Source organism: Chiloscyllium plagiosum, unplaced genomic scaffold (genome assembly GCF_037043375.1).
Source record: "Chiloscyllium plagiosum isolate Xiang-an unplaced genomic scaffold, Cpla_swu_hap1 HiC_scaffold_29, whole genome shotgun sequence".
NCBI lineage: Eukaryota > Metazoa > Chordata > Chondrichthyes > Orectolobiformes > Hemiscylliidae > Chiloscyllium > Chiloscyllium plagiosum.
In genome coordinates, this window is record NW_028270167.1 from 34,519,913 (window position 1) to 34,542,047 (window position 22,135).

General features: G+C 44.7%; 2 long non-coding RNA genes across 4 annotated transcripts in view; both read left to right on the plus strand.

Annotated features, from left to right (window-relative positions):
- Nucleotides 1–2,122: 2,122 nt before the first annotated feature.
- Nucleotides 2,123–22,135, plus strand: part of LOC122540732 (uncharacterized) — a 104,918-nt gene continuing 84,905 nt past the window's right edge. For all 3 annotated transcript variants that reach the window (XR_006309393.2, XR_006309392.2, XR_006309394.2), the window contains exons 1-2: nt 2,123–2,219; nt 2,584–2,696. This is a non-coding gene — a long non-coding RNA (uncharacterized LOC122540732). The remainder of the gene's footprint in view (nt 2,220–2,583; nt 2,697–22,135) is intronic.
- Nucleotides 13,845–17,020, plus strand: LOC148142283 (uncharacterized). Its single transcript, XR_015752011.1, has 2 exons — nt 13,845–14,486; nt 14,741–17,020. It is a non-coding gene; the product is annotated as an uncharacterized LOC148142283 (long non-coding RNA).

A 22,135-nucleotide genomic window follows, 5' to 3' on the forward strand; every position in this document is an offset into this window, starting at 1 on the left:
CCACACTCTTCCCCCTTTAACTCCTCTAAATGATCTGTAACTTTTTATCATGGACTCATTTGGTAGACAGATATTAGCCTGGTTTCCCCCCCCCCCGTTTCCCCCATCCACTGGGAGCACTAATTCACCTCCTCCAGTCACTGACACCCTTTACTGAACCCCCTTACCCTCTCTACTGGCATCCTTATTCCACTCACCACCAGCTCCCCCCCACCCTGAGTCTCTCCAGCAATTCATTTGCAATCAGTGCCTTCCAGATCTAAACCAGAATCGCTACATTGCAGATAAAGGCCATTCAGCCCATCGGGTCTGCACCAACTCTCCAAACAACATTCAACCCAATCCTCACATTTATCATGGTCAATCTACCTGACCTGCACACGTTTGGACTGTGGGAGGAAACCAGATCATCCGGTGGAAACCCACACCGCCAAAGGACGAATGTGCAAACTCCACATAAACAGTCGCCTGAGGCCGGAATTGAACCCAGTTTCCTGATGCTGTGAAGCAGCAGTGTTAATCACTGTGCCACCCTCCCCTCTATTCACCTCCCTCCTCCCCCACCTCACTAGCACCCCTTATTCACTGCACCCCCCTCCACTCCACTAGCAGCCTTATTCACCCTGCTCCCCTACATGTACCCATTATTCACACACTATCATGCCCTGCCATGTCCCTGGCTCTTAATTTCACCACCGCCAGTGGTGCCAGTGCCAGGCTTTGGGCAGCCTGGGAGCATCATGGGATTGGATATTGATCACAAATCTCATCATTTATTTCCCTTTTAAAATTCAAAAGTGCTCTTCCACAATTTTGCTCAATCACCAAAGGGAGGAGGGAGGAGGTTGGAGGGGGTGGGAAAGGGGCATGGAAGGGGGGGAGGGTGAGGAAGAGGGAGTAGAGGAAGAGGGAGTAGAGGAAGAAGGGGAGGGGAGGGAGAGAGGAGGGAGAGGGAAGGGGGTTGTGGGGAGGGAGAGTATTAGAGTCAAAGACATGTACAGCTTGGAAACAAACCCTTTGGTCCAACCCATCCATGCCGACCAGATATCCCAACCCAATCTAGTCCCACCTGCCAGCACCTGGCCCATATCCCTCCAAACCCTTCCTATTCATATACCCATCCAAATGCCTCTTAAATGTTGCAATTATACCAGCCTCCACCACATCCTCTGGCAGTTCATTCCATACACGTACCACCCTCTGCGTGAAAACGTTGCCCCTTAGGTGTCTTTTATATCTTTCCCTTCTCACCCTAAATCTATGCCCTCTAGTTCTGGACTTCCTGACCCCAGGGAAAAGACTTTGCCTATTTATCCTATCCATGCCCCTCATAATTTTGTAAACCTCCATAAGGTCACCCCTCAGCCTCCGACGCTCCAGGGAAAACAGCCCCAGCCTGTTCAGCCTCTCCCTGTAGCTCAAATCCTCCAACCCTGGCAACATCCTTGTAAATTTTTTCTGAACCCTTTTAAGTTTCACAACATCTTTTCGATAGGAAGGAGACCAGAATTGCACGCAATATTCCAACAGTGGCCTAACCAATGTCCTGTACAGCCGCAACATGACCTCCCAACTCCTGTACTCAATACTCTGACCAATAAAGGAAAACATACCAAACACCCTCTTCATTATCCTATCTACCTGCCACTCCACTTTCAAGGAGCTTCGAACCTGCACTCCAAGGTCTCTTTGTTCAGCAACACTCCCTAGGACCTTACCATCAAGTGTAGAAGTCCTGCTAAGATTTGCTTTCCCAAAATGCAGCACCTCGCATTTATCCGAGTTAAACTCCATCTGCCACTTCTCAGCCATTGGCCCATCTGGTCCAGATCCTGTTGTAATCGGAGGTAACCCTCTTCACCCTCCACTACACCTCCAATTTTGGTGTCACCTGCAAACTTACTAACTGTACCTCTTATGCTCGCATCATTTATGTAAATGACAAAAAGTAGAGGACCGAGCAGATCTTTGCGGGGGAAGGGATGAGGCGGGGAGGTCTAGAGGGGTGAAAGAGAAAAATGGAGGGGAGGGATAGTTGAAGAGAGTAGGGGCAGGGATTGATCTTGAGTCACGCTGCTGTCGCTGTCCGGGTGGGTGGAGTGAAGGGCGGAGGGTCTGAGTGCAGCCCTCGGGCTGGGGTGACGGTGATCCGAAGTGGGACTACCCTGGGTGTCGGGCCAGGATACACAGAGCCTCCGGGACAGAGGGATATCAGGCAGGTCAGGAGACATTGCCTACACCCGGAATCAACCAGCTCTGCTCAGACTTCCTGTCGCGACCGAGTTTGCTGCAAAGAATTGTTTTAGAATAAAGTTGTAAACATGTGGAAGCTGCGCATTTTCCTCCGAATATTACCGCCGTGCGTGTCGTTTTGTCGGGATCGTGTTAATTTAAATAAAAAGAAACACAATTCTCGGAGTTAGCATTTATATGACGTTTGTGGGAAATTAAGTGTAGCTGCTGCCGGGATTAAAAAAAAAGAGGGGGAAGAGAGAGGGTATGGTGTCTGCAGTCAGTGAGAGGCGGGGATGGTAAACATGGTCAAACCTACAAATAATCCCTGTGCTGTCATACTGTTCTTAGAGATCGGGTCGTGGCTGAAAGTATACTCATTGTGGAAGTTTTTTTCTTCGCACCATCAACTTATCAAGAGGTTTTATAACATCCCTGAAAACAGGGGGACTCCCAGCTCACAGGTAGGGACACTACTGATGCCCAGCCTGCGTTTTTTTTCGCGTGTTTAAATTTAGTTTGCCGTTTGATATTTCTGTGTGTTGAGGCATGTCATGTTACTGCACTTTCTAAAACAAGTTGGTTTTATTGTCGTGGCGCGTGTGAACCTTGGCTCAGGCCCCACACTGAGCCAGAAGCTCAGCTCTAGGGCGGGGGGTGAAAGATGATGTTCGCGGCATCTCGATCAGAAAGCTTCCCTTACACTATGTATCTCAGAGAGAGAGAACATGCTGTTAACGTCTCGGGAGGACAGGCTGTGGTGGGGTGGATAGGGTGTGGTGGGGAGGACAGGAGCAAGGGTTAAACGGGGAGAAAGGAGAAGTTGGGGGGGGGGGAGAGCAGCGAGGTTCGGAGAGGGGGGGGGAGAGCAGCGAGGTTCGGAGAGGGGGGGGAGAGCAGCGAGGTTCGGAGAGGAGGGTGGGGGGGCGAGGTTCGGAGAGGAGGGTGGGGGGGGCGAGGTTCGGAGAGGAGGGTGGGGGGGGCGAGGTTCGGAGAGGAGGGTGGGGGGGGCGAGGTTCGGAGAGGAGGGTGGGGGGGGCGAGGTTCGGAGAGGAGGGTGGGGGGGGCGAGGAGGTTCGTAGAGGAGGGTGGGGGGGAGGAGGTTCGGAGAGGAGGGTGGGGGGGGAGGAGGTTCGGAGAGGAGGGTGGGGGGGGAGGAGGTGGGGGGGGAGGAGGTGGGGGGGGAGGAGGTTCGGAGAGGAGGGTGGGGGGGGAGGAGGTTCGGAGAGGAGGGTGGGGGGGGAGGAGGTTCGGAGAGGAGGGTGGGGGGGGAGGAGGTTCGGAGAGGAGGGTGGGGGGGGGGAGAGGTTCGGAGAGGAGGGTGGGGGGGGGGAGAGGTTCGGAGAGGAGGGTGGGGTGGGGGGGAGAGGTTCGGAGAGGAGGGTGGGGGGGGGGAAGAGGTTCGGAGAGGAGGGTGGGGGGGGGGGAAGAGGTTCGGAGAGGAGGGTGGGGGGGGGGGGAAGAGGTTCGGAGAGGAGGGTGGGGGGGGGGGGGAGGTTCGGAGAGGAGGGTGGTGGGGGGGGGAGGGTTCGGAGAGGAGGGTGGAAGGGGGGTATGGCAGGAAAGAGGATTTAGGTGGGATGGGTCGGATGAAGGGCCTGTGCCCGAAACGTCGAATCTCCTGTTCCCTGGATGCTGCCTGACCTGCTGTGCTGTTCCAGCAATAAAGTTTCAACTCGGATGAAGGTGGGACAGGGTCGTGGGGAGGAGGTCTGAGTTCTTTTTGGAACAGAAGCACATCTTACTTAAAGAAAACCTGAAAGAACAGCGGGTCCTGTGATGCTGGAGAGACCTGCAGAACCGTTTCAAGGTGGGTCTGCCTGGGGGAGTGCCACTGACTTCGACCCTCAAAGGAAACCGCAGGAACTGCGGCTGCTCTCATTCTGAGGGTCGCTCGATCCGAATCATTAACAGAGCTGCTGAGCTTTTTCAGCAATTGTTTATATTTGTTCTGTTTTTGACCCAGACCCGGTCCGCTCCAAGAACAGTGTCTGGTAACAGAGCGTCTGTCTGTGTGTGAAATGCTGTCTCTCACTCAGTGCCTACCTGCTGGTTGTTTATTTGCAGCTTTTCCAGCCCTCCCCAGCTCTGTCTTGTCTTTGCCCCCCTCCTGAAACATTCAGGGTCATCGCTACAATGTAGGCCAGGCGTCTCTGACCTTCTGATTCGATATAAACGTGCATTGGTTGAGTGTGTGAGGCGGGAGATCGAAGCAGAAGCAGCGGGGAAATTAGTTCAAGTCGACTTTTCTGGCGTGCACCTGCGTCTTTTTCAATCTTCAATGGTTTTTGAGCTGGATATGGCTCACCATTTTTTTTCCGGGAGGTGGGGGTCACTGGTCAAGAGCAGTATTCATTGCCCATTCTTAACTGCCTTTCATCAGGTCTCTTTCAGATGCTAGTAAAGAGCCAGAGCTCTTGTCGTGCTGTGGTCGTTCACCTTTTGACCCAATAATGTTTAAATTTTTAACTTTATTTTACATTGTGGGAAGTGATGGCATTGTGGTATTATTGCTGGTCCGTTAATCCAGACACCCAGATAATGTTCTTGGGACCTGGGTGCAAATCTCACCTCGTAGAATTTGAAGTCAATTTTTAAAAAACTGAATTAAAAGTCTAATGATTGCCATGAATCAATTTTCAGGAAATCCAACTGGTTCATTCATGTCTTACCTGGTTTTGCCTCCATGTGACTCCAGACCCATAATATTGTTGTTGACTTAATTGCCATTTGGACAATTAGGGCTGGGCAATAAATGCTGTCTAACCAATGAGGCCCTCATCATGTGAATGAATAAAAAAAAGAATGTTTTCCACTTAAAACTAAGGTCTGTAATGTGTAACTTTTAACCTTATTTTTAATGTTTTACCCTTTATTATAATTAGTGTAATGTTCAACTTTTAACTTTGTTCTTTCTTTCTGTCTTGATTTTGAGATCCTGTACCTAAAAATCATTTCAAATATTTGTGGGTAGAAGGTCTGTTTGCAAGTCTCACCTGCTCCAGAAGTTTGATATATCTGAACACTGCTTAGAAAGATGACGTGGAGGAGCCGATGTTGGACTGGGATGGACAAAATTAAAAATCACACGATGCCAGGTTATAGTCCAACAGGTGTATTTGGATCTACTAGCTTTTGGAACGCTGCTTCTTCATCGGGTAGTTGTCTACCTAATGTACAGAAAGATGTAGAGTTAGGTGTCAATCGCTTTGCTGTAGACCAGACTGGGTAAGGAGGGCAGATTTCCTTTGGTCACAGATGTGTATTTTTTGTTACAACAATCAGTGATAGTTTTAGTGATGCTAACTTTCAATCCAGATTGAGTTTTTGAATTCAAATTCCACGAGCTGCAAGTTTTGAGCCTCCGTTCCCAGGGCATTCACCCTGCGCCTCTAGGTTAAAAAATCAGTAGACATGAACATTATGACACCATCCCCCTCCACTGTAATCTGATTTCTCTGTTTTAATACCCTATCTTCTGTTCTCCATAAGGGACTGGGTTACTAAAGGGATCCTAAACTCTTGGTTTTTTAAAAATATAATATCATTCATGCGAAACCTGAACACTGTTTCTCGCTCTGATACTCTGACATCTGATATCTATTTTTAGGCCTGCAATTTTGTTTTCATTTAGGTCATGATTTATTAACTTGTACCTACTGATAAGTGCAATCAATTGATCTTTCTTATTCAGTGCAACCTAGATTGATCAATTTCTCTCTCCTGCACTGCACTGACATGTACAGTAACCACTTCACAAAGTGTTGAATTGAAGACACTACCAGGGGCAGGTTCATCTAAATGTGAAAGGCTGAGTGAGTGGAGGAAATTAATCAACCTGGGGAGTAAAAGATAAACTAAATGTGATCATAACCAGCCACTTAACTGCTGGCACTGAATGTGTTGATTGATATAGTGCATATGATTGCAACATTGTTATCTGTCTCGGGATCAATTTTGTTTTATTCTCAACAGGTCAGATTCAAGGCACTATTTAAGTGAATATTACCACAAGTTTCCATGATTTAAACAAAACCACAATGCTTTACTGTGCAAATTACAATACATGTGCAATTTATTTTAAACACCCAAAGTTAAAATGTGGTAAACGTGGTAGATTGTAATTGAACACTTTCTGCAATGTACTTCAAATAGCAAATGCAATCCAGATAGCTCCCATGAATTACACAGCAACTAATGACATGGGGTTATCAAATCTCAATAAATTTACAATGGATTGCAATTCTTCACTTTGCTAATCCAACCTTCAGTGTCCCCCAGAGAGCTACTCCATCGAGGATTGCCTCAGTAACTGCCCCTCTTCTGGTTGATGAGCTTCCTGTCCCTAACTAATCCTCCCCCAAAAACTGCACTCCAGTGTTTATTTACTGGCACAGTCCCAGTGTATGACAATAACTAGCTTCATCAAGCTAGATCATTCCTTGTGTTTTTGCCTGAGCTCTTGTCTCACTCAGCTGTCTTGATAGATGCTTTTCAAACTTTGCCTCAGCTGTACTAACCTATTCATGACACTCAGCTTCTTATACGTGACTACAATTTCCAAGACCTTTTCTAAGACATGACTGCAGCACTTTACTGCTGAAGAAACTTTAGAAATTGGTTCTAGCAGCAATGCAACTGCTATTGCATTCTCTTTGGGTTCCCACAGTGCAGACTTCATAAAGGTTCAGTTGCTTTATTGGCACAACAGCTCATCTCTGCATTGAGTTTGCTTTTCTTTCACATAGGACTTCCTAAACACACTAACTGCACAGAATTCATGTAGTTCTGTTGCCTTCTGTGTAGTACAGCTAATGCATCTGTATTTCTAATGTGGAATCTTACATTCCTGTTCCTCACAGGTTTATGGACCTTCTGTAATCTTTTGAAGTGTCTTTTTTCATGATTTCTGAACACCTTGTAATAAACTGCATCCTTATTGCTGAGTATAACTATTTTTAGCTTTGTGCCAACTGGATCCCTAGTTTGATATTTTTCTCTGTGTATTTGTGACACCTGCCAATATATGCATTATCATTTACACAAAGAACAGCAAAAATTACAGAACAGGAACAGGCCCTTCAGCCCTCCAAGCCTGCCCTAATCCAGATCCTCTATCTAAACCTGTCGCCTATTTTCTAAGGATCTATATCCCTCTGCACTCTGCCCATTCATGCATCTATCTAGATACATCTTAAATGATGCTTTCATGCACACCTCTACCATCTTAAACTTGTGACTCCTAGTAATTGAGTCCTTCACTTTGTGTAAAAGTTTCTTGTTATCCACTCTGTCTATACCTCACATGATTTTGTAGACCTCAATCAGGTCCCCCTTCAACCTCTGTCTTTCTAATGAAAATAATCCTAATCTACTCTATGACTCTCTACTCAACTTCTCTTCATAGCTAACACTATACGTACCAGACAACATCCTGGTGAACCTTCTCTGCACCCTCTCCAAAGCATCCACATCCTTTTGGTAATGTGGCGACCAGAACTGTACGCAGTATTCCAAATGTGGCTGAACCAAAGTCTTATATTACTGTAACATTACCTGCCAATTCTTGTACTCAATACCCCATCCGATGAAGGAAAGCACTCTATCGACCTGCATTGCCACCTTCAGGGTACAATGGAACTGAGCACTCAGATCCTCTCTGTACATCAGTTTTCTCCAGCACTTTTCCGTTTGCTGTATAGTTCGTTCTTGAATTGGATCTTCTAGAATACATCATCTTATATTTGCCCGGATTGAACTTCATCTGCCATTTCTCTGCCCAACTCTCCAATCTATCTATATAATGTTGCATTCTCTGACAGTCACCTTCACTATCTGCTACTTCACCATTCTTAGTGTCATCTGCAAACTTGCTGATCAGACCACCTATACCTTCCTCCAGATCATTTACGTATATCACAAACAACAGTGGTCCCAGCACGGATGCCTGTGGAACAGCACTTGTCGCAGTACTCCATTTTGAGAAACTCCATTTCACTATTACTCTCTGTCCGCAATGCTCCAGTAATGTAAAGGATTGCAAAGGTCATTCTGGATAGGAGTGAAAGTAAGAAGGTTGTTGTTATGGGGGCTTTAACTTTCCAAATATTGATTGGAAATGCTATAGTTCAAGTACTTTAGATGGGTCAGTTTTTGTCCAATGTGTGCAGGATGGTTTCCTGACAGTATGTAGACAGGCCAACAAGAGGTGACACCACGTTAGATTTGGTACTGCGTAATGAACCTGGCCAGATGTTAGATTTGGAGGTAGGTGAGCACTTTGGTAATAGTGACCACAATTCAGTTTACTTTAGCAATGGAAAGGGATAGGTATAAACCAAAGACCAAGAGGTATAGCTGTGGGGAAAGGCAATTATAATGCGATTAGGCAAGTTTTAGGATGCATAGGATGGGGAAGGAAACTTCAGGGGATGGGCACAATTGAAATGTGGAGCTTATTCAAGGAACAGCTACTGCGTGTCCTTGATAAGTATGTACCTGTCAGGCAGGGAGGAATTGGTTGAGCGAGGCAACCGTGGTTTATTAAAGAAGTTGAATCTCTCTTCAAGAGGAAGAAGGAGGCTTATGTAAAGATGAGACGTGAAGGCTGAGGGCGCTTGGGTGTCACAAGTTAGCCAGGAAGGACCTAAAGAGGGAGCTAAGAAGAGTCAGGAGTGGACATGACAAGTCTTTGGTAGGTAGGATCAAAGAAGATCCTAAAGTTTTATCTTAATATGTCAGGAATAAATGAATGATGAGACTAAGATTAGGGCCAGTCCAGAACAGTAGTGGGAAGTTGTGTGTGAAGTCTGAGGAGATAGGAGAAGCGCTAAATGAATACTTTTCATCAGTATTCACACTGGAAAAAGATAATGTTGTCGAGGAGAATACTGAGATGCAGGCTATTAGACTAGACGGGATTGAGGTTCATAAGGAGAAGGTGTCAGAAATTCTGGAAAGTGTGAAAATAGATAAGTTCCCAGGACCAGATGGGATTTATCCTAGGATTCTCTGGGAAGCCAGGGAGGAGACTGCAGAACCTTTGTCTTTGATCTTCATGTTGTCATTGTCCACAGGAATAGTGCCAGAATACTGGAAGATAGCAAATGTTGTCCCCTTGTTCAAGAAGAGGAGTAGAGACAACCCTGGTAATTATAGACCAGTGAGCCTTACGTTGGTTGTGGGTAAAGTGTTGGAAAGGATTATAAGAGCGGATTTATAATTATGTAGAAAGGAATAATTTGACTAGGGATAGTCAACATGGTTTTGTGAAGAGTAGGTCGTGGCTCACAAACCTTATTGAGTTCTTTCGGAAGGTGACCAAGCAGGTTGATGTGGTGTATATGGATTTCAGTAAGGCATTTGATAAGGTTCCCCACGATAGGCTATTGCACAAAATACGGAGGCATGTGCTTGAGGGTGATTTACCAGTTTGAATCAGTTATTGGTTAGCTGAAAGAAAAGAGGGTGGTGGTTGATAGGAAATATTCATCCTGGAGTTCAGTTACTAGTGGTATGCTGCAAGAATCTGTTTTGGGGCCACTGCTGTTTGTCATTTTTTATAATTGACCTGGATGAGGTTGTAGAAGGATGATGCTAAGGTCGGTGGAGTGTTGGACAGTGCCGAAGGATGTTGCAGGTTACAGAAGGTCATAGATAAGCTGCAGAGCTGGGCTGAGAGGTGGCAAATGGAGTTTAATGCAGAAAAGTGTGAGGTGGTTCACTTTGGAAGGAGTAACAGGAATAAAGAGTATTGGGATAATGGTAAGATTCTTGGATAAGCAGAGAGATCTTGATGTCCATGTGCATAGATCCCTGGAAGTTACCACTCAGGCTGATGGCGTTGTTAAGAAGGCGTACGCTGTGTTAGCTTTTATTAATAGGGGGATTAAGTTTCGGAGTCATGAAGTCATATTGCAGCTGGTCACCACAGTATAGGAAGGATGTGGAAACATTGCAAAGGGTGCAGAGGAGATTTACCAGGATGTTGCCTGGTGTGGAGGGAAGGTCATATAATGAAAGGCTGAGGGACTTAAGGCTGTTTTTGTTAGAGAGAAGAAAGTTGAGAGGTGACTTATTAGAGACATACAAGATGATCAGAGGATTAGATAGTGTGGACAGTGAGAGCCTTTTTCCTCGGATGGTGATGGCTAGCACAAGGGGACATAGTTATAAATTGGGGACTGATAGATATAGGACAGGATGTCAGAGGTATGTTCTTTACTCAGAGTGGTAGGGGCATGGAATGCCCTGTCTGCAATAATAGTAGACTCCCCAATGTTAAGGACATTTAAATGGTCATTGGATAAACATATGGATGATAATGGAATAGTGTAGGTTAGATGGGCTTCAGATTGGTTTCACAGGTAGGTGCAACATCGAGTGCCAAAGGGCCTGTACTGCACTGCAATGTTCTGTTCTCCTGTTGCCCAGCCAGTTCACTATCTATCTAGCTAGTACACCTGGACCCATTGTGACTTCACTTTCTCCATCATCCTAACATGGGAACCTTATCACACGCCTTACTGAAATCCATGTATGTGACATCTACCACCTTTCCCTCATCAATTAACTTTGTCACTTCCCCAAAGAATTCTATTAAATTGGTAAGCCATGACCTTCCCTGCAAAATATTATGTAGCCTATCACTGATAAGCCCATTTTCTTTCTAATGTAAATATATCGTATCCCTCAGCATCTTCTCCAGCAGTTTCCCTACCACTGACATCAGGTTCACCATTTTATAATACCTGGATTATCCCTGCTACCCTCCTTAAACAAGGGGGCAACATTAGCAATTCTCCAGTCCTCTGGGACCTCACCCATGTTCAAGGATGCTGCAAAGATATCTGTTAAGACCCCAGCTATTTCCTCTCTCGCTTCCGTCAGTAACCTGGAATAGATCCAGTCCGGACCTGGGGACTTGTCCACATTAATGCCTTTTAGTATACCCAACAGTTCCTCCCTCCTTATGCTGACTTGACCTAGAATAATCAAACATCCATCCCTAACCTCAACATCTGTCATGTCCCTCTCCTCGGTGAATACTGATGCAAAGTACTCATTAAGAATCTCACCCATTTTCTCTGACTCCCTGCATGACCTTCCTCCTTAGTCCTTGAGTGGGCCAACCCTTTCTGTAGTTACCCTTTTTGCTCTTTATGTACAAATACAAGGTTTTGGGATTTTCCTTAACCCTGTTTGCTAAAGATATTTCAAGAACCCTTTTAGTCCTCCCAATTCCTCATTTTAGATTCCTTCTACTTTCCCGATATTCTTCCAAAGCTTCGTCCGTTTTCACTCACCAAAACCTTAAGTATGCTTCCTTTTTCCTGTTAGCTAGTCTCACAGTTTCACCTGTCATCCATGGTTCCCTAATCTTGCCATTTCTACATCTCATTTTCACAGGGACATGTCTGTCTTGCACCCCACTCAAGCTCTCTTCAAAACCCTCCCACATATTAATTGTGGATTTACCTTCAAACAGTTGCTCCCAATCCACATTTCCCAGCTCCTGCCAAATTTTGCTATAGTTGGCCTTCCCACTCTTCCTTTAGGACCAATTGTCTCTTGTCCATGAGTATTCTAAAACTTACGGAATTGTGATCACTATTCCCAAAGTAATCCCATACTGAAACTTGAACCACCTGGCCAGGCTCATTCCCTAACACTAGGTCCAGTGTGACCCCCTTCCCAAGTTGGACTATCTATATACTGCTATGTAAAACCCTCCTGAATGCTCCTTACAAATTCTGCTCCATCTAGACCTCTAACACTTAGTGAATCCCAGTCAATGTTGGGAAAATTAAAATATCCCATCAGCACCACCCTGTTGCTCCTACATCTTTCCATAATCTGTTTACATATTTGTACCCCTATCTCAAGCTGACTGTTGGGAGGCCTGTACTACAGCTCCAACATTGTTACTGCACCCTTCCTATTTCTGAGCTCTGTCCATATTGCCTCACTGCTCTCTCCTCCATAGTGCCCTCCTTCAGCACAGCTGTGATACCCTGTCTGACCAGTAATGCACCCCTTTTACCTCCCTCTCTAGCCCACCTGAAGCATCCATATCCTGGGATATTTAGTTGCCAATCCTTCCCTTCCCTCAACCAAGTTTCAGTAATAGCAATAACTTCATACTCCCAGGTACTAATCCAAGCCCTAAATTCATCTGCCTTACCTACTACACTTGTTGCATTAAAACAAATGTATCTCAGGCTACCAGTTCCTTTGTGTTCATCGTCTGCTCCATGCCTACTCTTCCCCTTAGTCACGCTGACTTTGTGATCTAGTTCCTTACAGACTTTAGCTACTACCTTCTCATTTGGTTCCCATCCCCCTGCCACATTATTTTAAACCCTCCCCCAGCAGTAAAAGCACTCCAGAAGACATTGGTTCCAGTCTGGTCCAGACCATCCAATTTGTAATATTCTTACCTCTCCCAGAACCAGTCCCAATGTCCCAAAAATTTAAACCCCCTCCCTCCTACACCATCTCTCAAGCCACCCATTCATCCTGAATGTTCTGTAATTCCTACTCTGACTAGCACATGGCACTGGTAGCAATCCTGAGATTATTACCTCTGAGGTCCTACTTTTTAACTTGGTTCCTAACTCCCTAAACAGGACTTCATCCCGTTTATTACCTATATCATTGGTGCCTACATGCACCATGACAACTGGCTGTTCACTCTCCCCTTTCAGAATTCCTGCAGCTGATCTGAGACATCCCTGACCCGTGCACCTGGGAGGCAACATGCCATTCGGGAGTCTCGTTTTCGACCACAGAAACACCTATCTCCTCCACTTACAATTGATTCCCCTATGACTATAGCCATTCCTCTCTTTTTCCCACCTTTTCTGACCAGCAGAGCCAGCCACGGTGCCATGAACCTGGCTACTGCTGCTTTCCCCTGGTTAGCTATCTCCTCCAACAGTATCCAACACCTTATACCTGTTTTGGAGGGAGATGGCCACAGGGGACACCTGCGCTGCCTTCCTGCTCCTTCTCTATTTGGTCACCCATTTTCGTTCTCCCTCAGCAATCCTAACCTGCAGTGTGACCAATTCGCTAAACGTGCTATCCACAACCACCTCCGCATTGCGAAGTTCCAGAGCGAGTAATCTAAGAGTCCATCCGCCACTCCAGAGCCATCACGCAGTCTAACAAGAGCTGCAGCTGGACACACTTCCTGCATGTGAAGAAGTCAGGGACGTCAGCCGCGTCCCTGAGCTCCCACATTGAGCAAGAGGAACATAACACATGGCTGAGATCTCCCAAAATGATTAATTGACAAGTTTACTTGAAGAAGGCTCAACCAAATATGCCACCATTGCTCAAAGGTAGGTCTAATCCACAGCATCATGACCACCACCATGTGTAGGGTAAGGCAGCAGGTACCAAATCAACCTGATCCATTCAGGCTGTCAGCCCAAAGAGCTGACAGGCCACCAATGAGTGCGAGTCATTATGTTAACATGCAAATTCTACTTGTATGTTGCAATCTATAAAGTGATGAATAGTGATGGTAGGTGCTCTGATTTCCTTTCCATCACATAGCTGACCAGGAATCTCTCCCATTCTTACTGTCTGCTATTGGTGTGTATCAGCTGATAATGAACCTGTTTGGCCATATTATGAACGTGGTTTCTTTGGTCATCTAGTCCTGAAGTGGGACCTGAACACACAGCTTCTCTGTCAGAGGCAACGACGAGCCATTGTATTGATAAGACTTCCTCACCTAAGCATGATACATATGACAGATTGTGTAGATTTTAGAAATTGAAGCCTCATAAAGTGACACCATTGACTACATTTTTAAACACAAATAATTCATGGGATGTGGGCATCGCTGGCTGGGCCAACATCGATTTGGCATCTCTAGTTGCCTTTGAGGACTGTGGTGGGCTGCCTTCTTGAATTGGTGCAGTCCATTTTAGTGTAGGTAGACCCATAATGCCATGAGGGAGGGAATTCCAGGATGTTAGCCCAGTGACAATAAAGGAATGGCGATATATTTCTAAGTCAGGATGGTGAGTGGCTTGGAGGGGAACTTGCAGGTTGTGGTGTCCCTATGTTTCTGCTTCCTCTTGTCCTAGATGGGTTTGGAAGGTGCTGTCTGAGGAGCCTTGGTGAATTTTTGCTGCGCATTTTGTAGATAGTAACACTGCTGCTACTGAGTGTTGGTGGCGGAGGGATGGGATGGTTGTGTATGCCAATCAAGCAGGTTGCTTTTCCCTGGTTGGTGTCAGGCTTAGAGCATAGAACATAGAAGAATACAGCGCAGTACAGGCCCTTCGGCCCTCGATGTTGCGCCGATCCAAGCCCACCTAACCAACATTAGCCCACTATCCTCCATATGCCTATCCAATGCCCGCTTAAATGCCCACCACTGCTACTGGCAGGGCATTCCATGAACTCACGACTCGCTGAGTAAAGAACCTACCCCTAACATCTGTCCTATACCTACCCCCCCTTAATTTAAAGCTATGCCCCCTTGTAATAGGCTTCTTGAGTGTTGTTGCAATTGCAATCATCCTGACTCCCCACGTAGAGAGTGTAGTTTATGAGCCATATAGGATACTTGCTTTTATTATCTGAAGTACGGAGAGTATGATGAGAGAATATTCTGGAACAATATAAAACACTACTTGGGTGTGTTTTATGGGAAAAATGTGATTGCACTAGAGAAACCATGGATTTATGAGGATTTTGCCTACACTGAAGAATTTTAGTGATAAGGTGACAGTAAATGGACTACAGTTGTTATATTTGGAACAGAAGAGACCAGGGAAAGATTTTAATTAATGCATATAAAACAAAATAAGATCATGAAGAGGGGATTGCTAGGCCCTATTCCCCTTGATTGACTGTTACTAGGGACCATTGTTAGTGTAATAAGCAAGAGAATTAAAGAGGTCTTGAGCAGATGTGTTTTCATGAAATTTAGTGTCTTAAAGGTCGGTTGATACAGAAACACTCGTACCATTTTAGAAAGTATTTTAACCTGCAAACGCTTCCACCACACACCAATGGCAGATAGTAAGAGCGGGAGAGATTCCTGGTCAGCTCTGTGATGGAAAGGAAATCAGAGCATCTACCATCACGATTCATCACTTTATAGATTGCAAAAAGCGAGTAGAATTGCATGTTGACAGAGTGACTCGCACTCACTGGTGGCTAGTCAGCTCATTTGGCTGACGTGCCACAATGGTTCAAGTTGATTTGGGACCTGCTGCCTTGCCCTACACATGGTGGTGATCATGGTGCTGTGGATTGGGACCTGTCTTTGGGTAGAGATGGCATATTTGGTTGAGCCTTCCCCTCATAAACTTGCAGGGCTTTAGGCCAACAGCTGGAACATGGAATTGAGTTGATCAGCAACTTGGTTGGCATCTACACAGTGGGGCAAATGGTCTCTGTCCTCAGAATCGATAGGAATCTATGAGCAGTAGTGAACAGTTGGTTTTCAGACTGGAAAGAAGTGTGCAGTGGTGTCCCTGGATCAATAGTGGGACTTCAGGATTTTTTAATATGCATTGGGCCATGTTGTGGTCACATTGGAGCTCTCGTCATTCAGGTGCTGTGGCTGCTAATGTGCAACTTGCAGTTTTGTGTAATTTCCACACTGGGCTTTGCAAAAAAACTGTCATCAATCCCTTATCCTCCCGTGCCGTTGCTGCATTTTCTCACCTATTGCCTGTTCAACTTCTATTGAAAGTTGTCTCGTAATCATCAGTATTTGCGATAATTATTTGAGTGCTGATTGTTACGACCTGGGGTAAACTTCCCTGCTCAGTTTAAAACCAGCAACACTAAAGATTTATCCCATGCAGTAATCTGTGAAAATTCAATAGGCCAAGAACTAGTTAAAGTAAAAACTGACAACTTCTATTTGGATCTTCCTGTGTCTCTTCTTCTTAAGGATTTCTGCTTCACAGGTTACTGATCGATAAAGGGACCTTTTTTAAGAGAGCTATTTTCTGGGCAGTGTGCAGACATTGTTGGTTTGGTAGTTCTCCTCTCGAGCAACAAAACAGACAACAGATGGGAGGTGGAAGACTTGGAAAAATGGTGCACTGAGAACAACCTCGCTCTCAATGCCGGCAAAACCAAGGAACGAATTACTGAGGATGTTACTCATGCCCTCCTACACATTAACAGCACAGAGGTGGAACTAGTGGAAAGTGTCAAACTCCTGGGAGTGGTCTTCAACAACAAGCTTTCTTGGACACTTCGTGTGGACGCACTGGTTACAAAGGCCCAACAACATCTCTTCTTCCTCAGGCAGCTGAGGAAATTTGGCATGACGGTGAATACCCTTGCCAACTTTTTTTAGGTGCACCATCAAAAGCATTCTATCCAAGATCGGAGACAGTTACAGAGAGTGGTGAACTCGGCCCGGACAATCACAAAGGCCAACCTCCCATCTATAGAATCCATCTGCCAGGCCCACTGTCAAGGAAAGGCCGCCAGCATTCTCAAAGATCCATCCCACCCTGGCAAAAGTTTTTCTACAACCTCTACCATCAGGGGAGAAGGTACAGAAGCCTGAACACATGCACCAGCCGGTTTCGAAACAGTTTCTACTCGACTGTTGTGAGAATACTGAATGACTCTCAAACTCTTAACATTCGCCTGTACCTGTGTCTTTGTTTTTGTTGCTGTTTACCTATTAGTTACTCATTTATGCTACTTACCATTTAGAGCTCTGCCTATATTGCTCACAAGACAATGCTTTTCACTGTGCCTCTGTACATGTGACAATAAATTCAATTAAATTCAATTTAATTCCATTCCATTCCATTCTCCCCTCCCCTTCCCTCCCCTGGTCTTATACCCCCAAAGCATCGGATTGTGTCAATGGCTTTTAAGATTGTCAATTTACTCAATTCAAACTGGATTGGAGTTTGGTGTTTTCAGGGTTTAATTTAAACTGGCCTAATTCGAATTTGTTTTGTTGTTTCCAGACAACCAGCTAATCAAGTTGTTTGAATAAATGTTACATTATATTTCTTTTCAGAACATTTAGTTCTGTCAGGTAGTTCTGTTGCTTTTAACTCTAACGTATAGTAAACCTACATCTCCATAACACCACCCCCCTTAAGCATTTTTTTCTTAAGAAAAAAATGAGCTATCATAATAAAAAGGCGGCTTCATTTTTTTTTAACTTTTTAAACCCATTACCCTAACATACAGATAACTTTTAATATTAAAATTCACCTTAAACTTCTTCCTATACATTAAAACATTAAATAAAGACAAATCTCATCTAAACTTTATCAGTTAAGTCTGTGATAATGCATTTGCGATTACATTCTTCCAAACCGCAGCATGTAGGATTTTTAAATTAAAAGTCTGTAACATAAGACTGCAATGAAATAGTCTAATACTCTTGTCTTTAAAGTATTTTAAGAATGTAAGCAGATTGTGATCAGTGTACACCACTGTCTCTGACACATTGTTTGTGACGTGCACTTTAAAATGTTGTAAGGCCAGTATCAAACCCAGTAGTTCCTTTTCAATAGTGGAGTATTTCATCTGGTGGATGTTGATCTGCTTTGAAAAGTAACCAACTGGCAGTAACCATCCTCGTCTTCCTGTAGGGGTACAGCTCCAACTCCTATATCACTCGCATCGATGGTGACTTTAAAAGGTTTTGAAAAGTTTGGTGTAGCTAAAACTGCTTTAATGGTTAATATTGCTCTCAAATGGTCGGATTGTTCTGTCCACCAAAACTTTGTGTTGTTCTTCAGCCAATCAGTTAACAATGCCACCACTTTGCTGAGGTTTGGAACAAACTCCCGATAGAATCCGCTGAGTCCTAAAAATCAAAGCACCTCTTTCTTTGAGGTTGCTCGAGGAAATTCCTGGATGGCCTTCATCTTTGCGTTCTGTGGGGTCAACCTTCCATGACCGATGTTATATCCCAAGAACGTCACCTCTGCTTTCACAAATTCAGTTTTATTTAAGTTTATCACCAGTTTTGCTTCTCGTAGTCATTTAGAGCTCTGCCAACTGTGCCATGTGATCTTTCCAGGACTTATTAAAGATCACTACATCGTCCAAATGGACTGCACAGTTTGTTAACCCAGCCACAACTCCGTTCATGAGTCTTTGGAACGTGGTGGGTGTGTTCTTCATTCCAAAGGGCGTCCCTTTAAACTGATATCGCCCATTTGGGGTTACAAACACAGAAATTTATTTCGCCGTCTCTGATAAGGTACCTGCCAGTAACCACGCATTAAATCCAACTTTTAGTGATGTAACTGGCTTGTCTGACTCTCTCGATACACTCCTGCAATCTACGAATTGGATTTGAGTCCATTTTTGTAACTGCGTTGACCTTCTGATGATCCACGCAGAATCATTAAGTCTCATCCGGTTTGGGAACTAAAATGATCGGCGAACTCCACTCACTTTGTCTTGGTTCAATGATGTCTTCGTTGAGCATGGCCTCCACCTCCATCTGGACCGGTCTGGCTTTGAAAGGATTAAGCCGATAGGGGTGTTGTTTTATCGGAGCAGTATTCCCTCTGTCTACTTCATGTACAGTAGCATTAGTCCTCCCCATCTGATTCTTACATATGTCTTTATACTGCAGTAACAAATCTTTCAACTGTGGTCTATGCTCCTGAGACAGCTTACTAATCTATCTCACTCCTCAAGGACTACTACATATTTTGAGGCCCCTCCTAAATCCATATTATCTGTGGGGCAGTAACTAACACCTGTTTCTCCAATTTTCTCTCTAGTATAATATGGTTTCGACATGTTCATATGACATACTAGATACCTTTTTTTTTTCTATCTGGCATCTTTACTAAACAGATCGCCTGACTCAACTTTTTCTCAGTTTGACAGGGACCACTAAATCTGGCTTTGAAGGAATCACCTAACACTGTTAACAGTACTAATACATCATTCCCTCCGGAAAATGTCCAAGTATCAGAGCTTTTATCTGCCACCTGCTTATAACTCACCTACTGGATTTAGTCTCTCCCTCATCTCCAATACATAATTTAGTGTGATATCGCTGACTTTGGTCCTGTCAATTTTTCTTTAATTAATTTCAAAGGCCCTCTTACTTCATGCCTGAATGCTAACTCAAAGGGAGTAAACTGAGTGGATCCATTTGGGGCATCTCGATTGGCATACAATACGAATGGGATACCTTTATGCCAGTCATTCGGGTAATCCTGACCGTCTGCTCTCAACATCGTCTTCAAGCTCTGATACCACCTTTCAAAAACTCCCTGGGATTTAGGATGATATGCACTGTATTTAAAATGCTGTATACCTAAGCTATCCATAACCTCCTTAAACAGCCTAACAGTAAAATGTGACCCTTGGTCCGACTGAATCTCTCTGGGTAGCCTGAACCATGTGAAGAAAGCTACTCCTCTACTACCCTTTTAAGCCTTCATACTCCGTAATGGAATTGCCTCCGGAAATCTGGTAGACTCTTCCATTCTGGTTAACAAGTACTGGTTCCCACTTTTAGTTCTCAGGAGGGGACCTATACAGTCAATTATAACCCGTGTGAAAGGTTCTTCAAATGCAGAAATTGGCAAATGCAGCTGGATTTATTACCGCCTGTGGCTTGCCTACCATTTGGATTGTGTGACATGTATGGCAAAAGCTAACCACATCCTTGTGCATTCCAGGCCAATCAAAATGTTTTTGTACCTTCGCCTGAGTTTTTTGTACCCTTATGCCGCTATCTGTAGGAGGTCACCTATGAACTATCCATAACACCTCTTGTCTGTACGCTACCGGTAACACAATCTTGTGCACTTCGGCCCATTTGTCCTTTACACTAGCCTGTCATGGTCTCCATTTCCGTCTGAGGATTCTATCTTTCAGATAATAGCCCTTCGGAATATTCTCTGCCTCCTTTTCAGAGTATACATCTGCATATGTATCTTTTATTGTCTTGTCTTGCTGTTGCCAGTCCCTTAGCTGTTCAGGACTAAACACTTCTGTCTGACCCTCTGCCTGTTCAGGTTTTTCCTACACCATTACATCAAACGGGGTGTCCACTACCTGACCCTGAACTCTGTCATCTTTCTGGAAGAAGTGAGGGCTGCAGATGCTGGAGATCAGAGCTGAAAATGTGTCGCTGGAAAAGCGCAGCAGGTCAGCCCTGAGGAAGGGCTTATGCCCGAAACGTCGATTCTCCTGTTCCTTGGATGCTGCCTGACCTGCTGCGCTTTTCCAGCAACACATTTTCAGCTCTGTCATCTTTCTGTCTACTTTTCACTTTTTGTGCTGTGACTTATGGTGGGATCTGGTTATCATACAGTCTGGGGAAAATACCAGGATATTTCTGTTTTCCTCCTCAGTTTTTTGGGCTTCTCCACAACAAGGGGTGTCACCCCCACCTTGGATCCTGCCAAATCATTCCCAATAACAAACTGGATTCCTGGAACTGATACTCTATCAGTCACTTCCACTTTAACTTCCCCACTCTTCAATTGGCATTCCAACCTGATCTTACCATAGGGGAACACCAAATTTCTGTCCACCTGTCCCACAAGTTACTACTGTCTTGGGTGACAGGTCAAAAAGAGTGCAGCGACTATCAGTGACTGGTTAGATATTGTATCTCTCAAAATAATAACTACTTGTCCTTCTCCCCCTGTTCTTTCTGAGTAAACTTTCGCCATAGAGGTGAATTCTTTTGTAGAGACTAGGTTCTAACTCTATACCCAGCCCCTGTCTAGGCTGTGCACTCTCCTGCAGATCCTCGGCTCTTCTTGGGCTCTCCTTTAATACGTTCACTAATGCCACTGGCTGAACTTCTTTTACCACATCTTACCCGTATTCTCTACTCTTGGTTTCGTTGTATAGGATCTCCCCTTCTCCCAACTTCTATACCTCACAGGACAAAATTCTGACCAGTAGCATGTCTAATGCACCAACATGTATTCATCTGCTAATTCTGCTGCCCTTCTCACTTCCTGAACTTTCTGTTCCCCCTCATGAATTCTTATCATTGGAAGTGAGTTTTAAACTCCTTCAGCAGAATAATCTCTCTTAGAGCCTCAAATGTCCTATCCATTTTCAAAGCACGCTCCCATCTATCAAAGTGACTGTTTGTTTAGTTCTTTCGAACTCAACATATGTCTGACCTGGTTCCTTCTTTGTGTTTCTGAACTGCTGTCTATATGCTTCTGGTACCAATTCATAAGCACTTAAAATACATTTATATATATCACTCCCTTTGCTTTTAATCTCCATCCTGTTAATTTGACTTTGCTGACTAAGACACAACTTCACAAATTCTCCTGCTTTTTGCTCAGCTAAGAAACTGCTCTCTCTTTTTTTTTCTCTCTCTCTCTCTCTCTCTCTCTCTCTCTCTCTCTCTCTCTCTCTCCTTTCTCTCTCTCTCTCTCTCTCTCTCTCTCTCTCTCTCTCTCTCTCTCTCTCTCTCTCTCTCTCTCTCTCTCTCTCTCTCTCTCTCTCCTTTTCTTTCTCTCTCTCCTTTTCTTTCTCTCTCTCCTTTTCTTTCTCTCTCTCCTTTTCTTTCTCTCTCTCCTTTTCTTTCTCTCTCTCTCCCTCTTTCTTTCTCTCTCTCTCCCTCTTTCTTCTCTCTCTCTCCCTCTTTCTTTCTCTCTCTCTCCCTCTTTCTTTCTCTCTCTCTCCCTCTTTCTTTCTCTCTCTCTCCCTCTTTCTTTCTCTCTCTCTCCCTCTTTCTTTCTCTCTCTCTCCCTCTTTCTTTCTCTCTCTCTCCCTCTTTCTTTCTCTCTCTCTCCCTCTTTCTTTCTCTCTCTCTCCCTCTTTCTTTCTCTCTCTCTCCCTCTTTCTTTCTCTCTCTCTCCCTCTTTCTTTCTCTCTCTCTCCCTCTTTCTTTCTCTCTCTCTCTCCCTCTTTCTTTCTCTCTCTCTCCCTCTTTCTC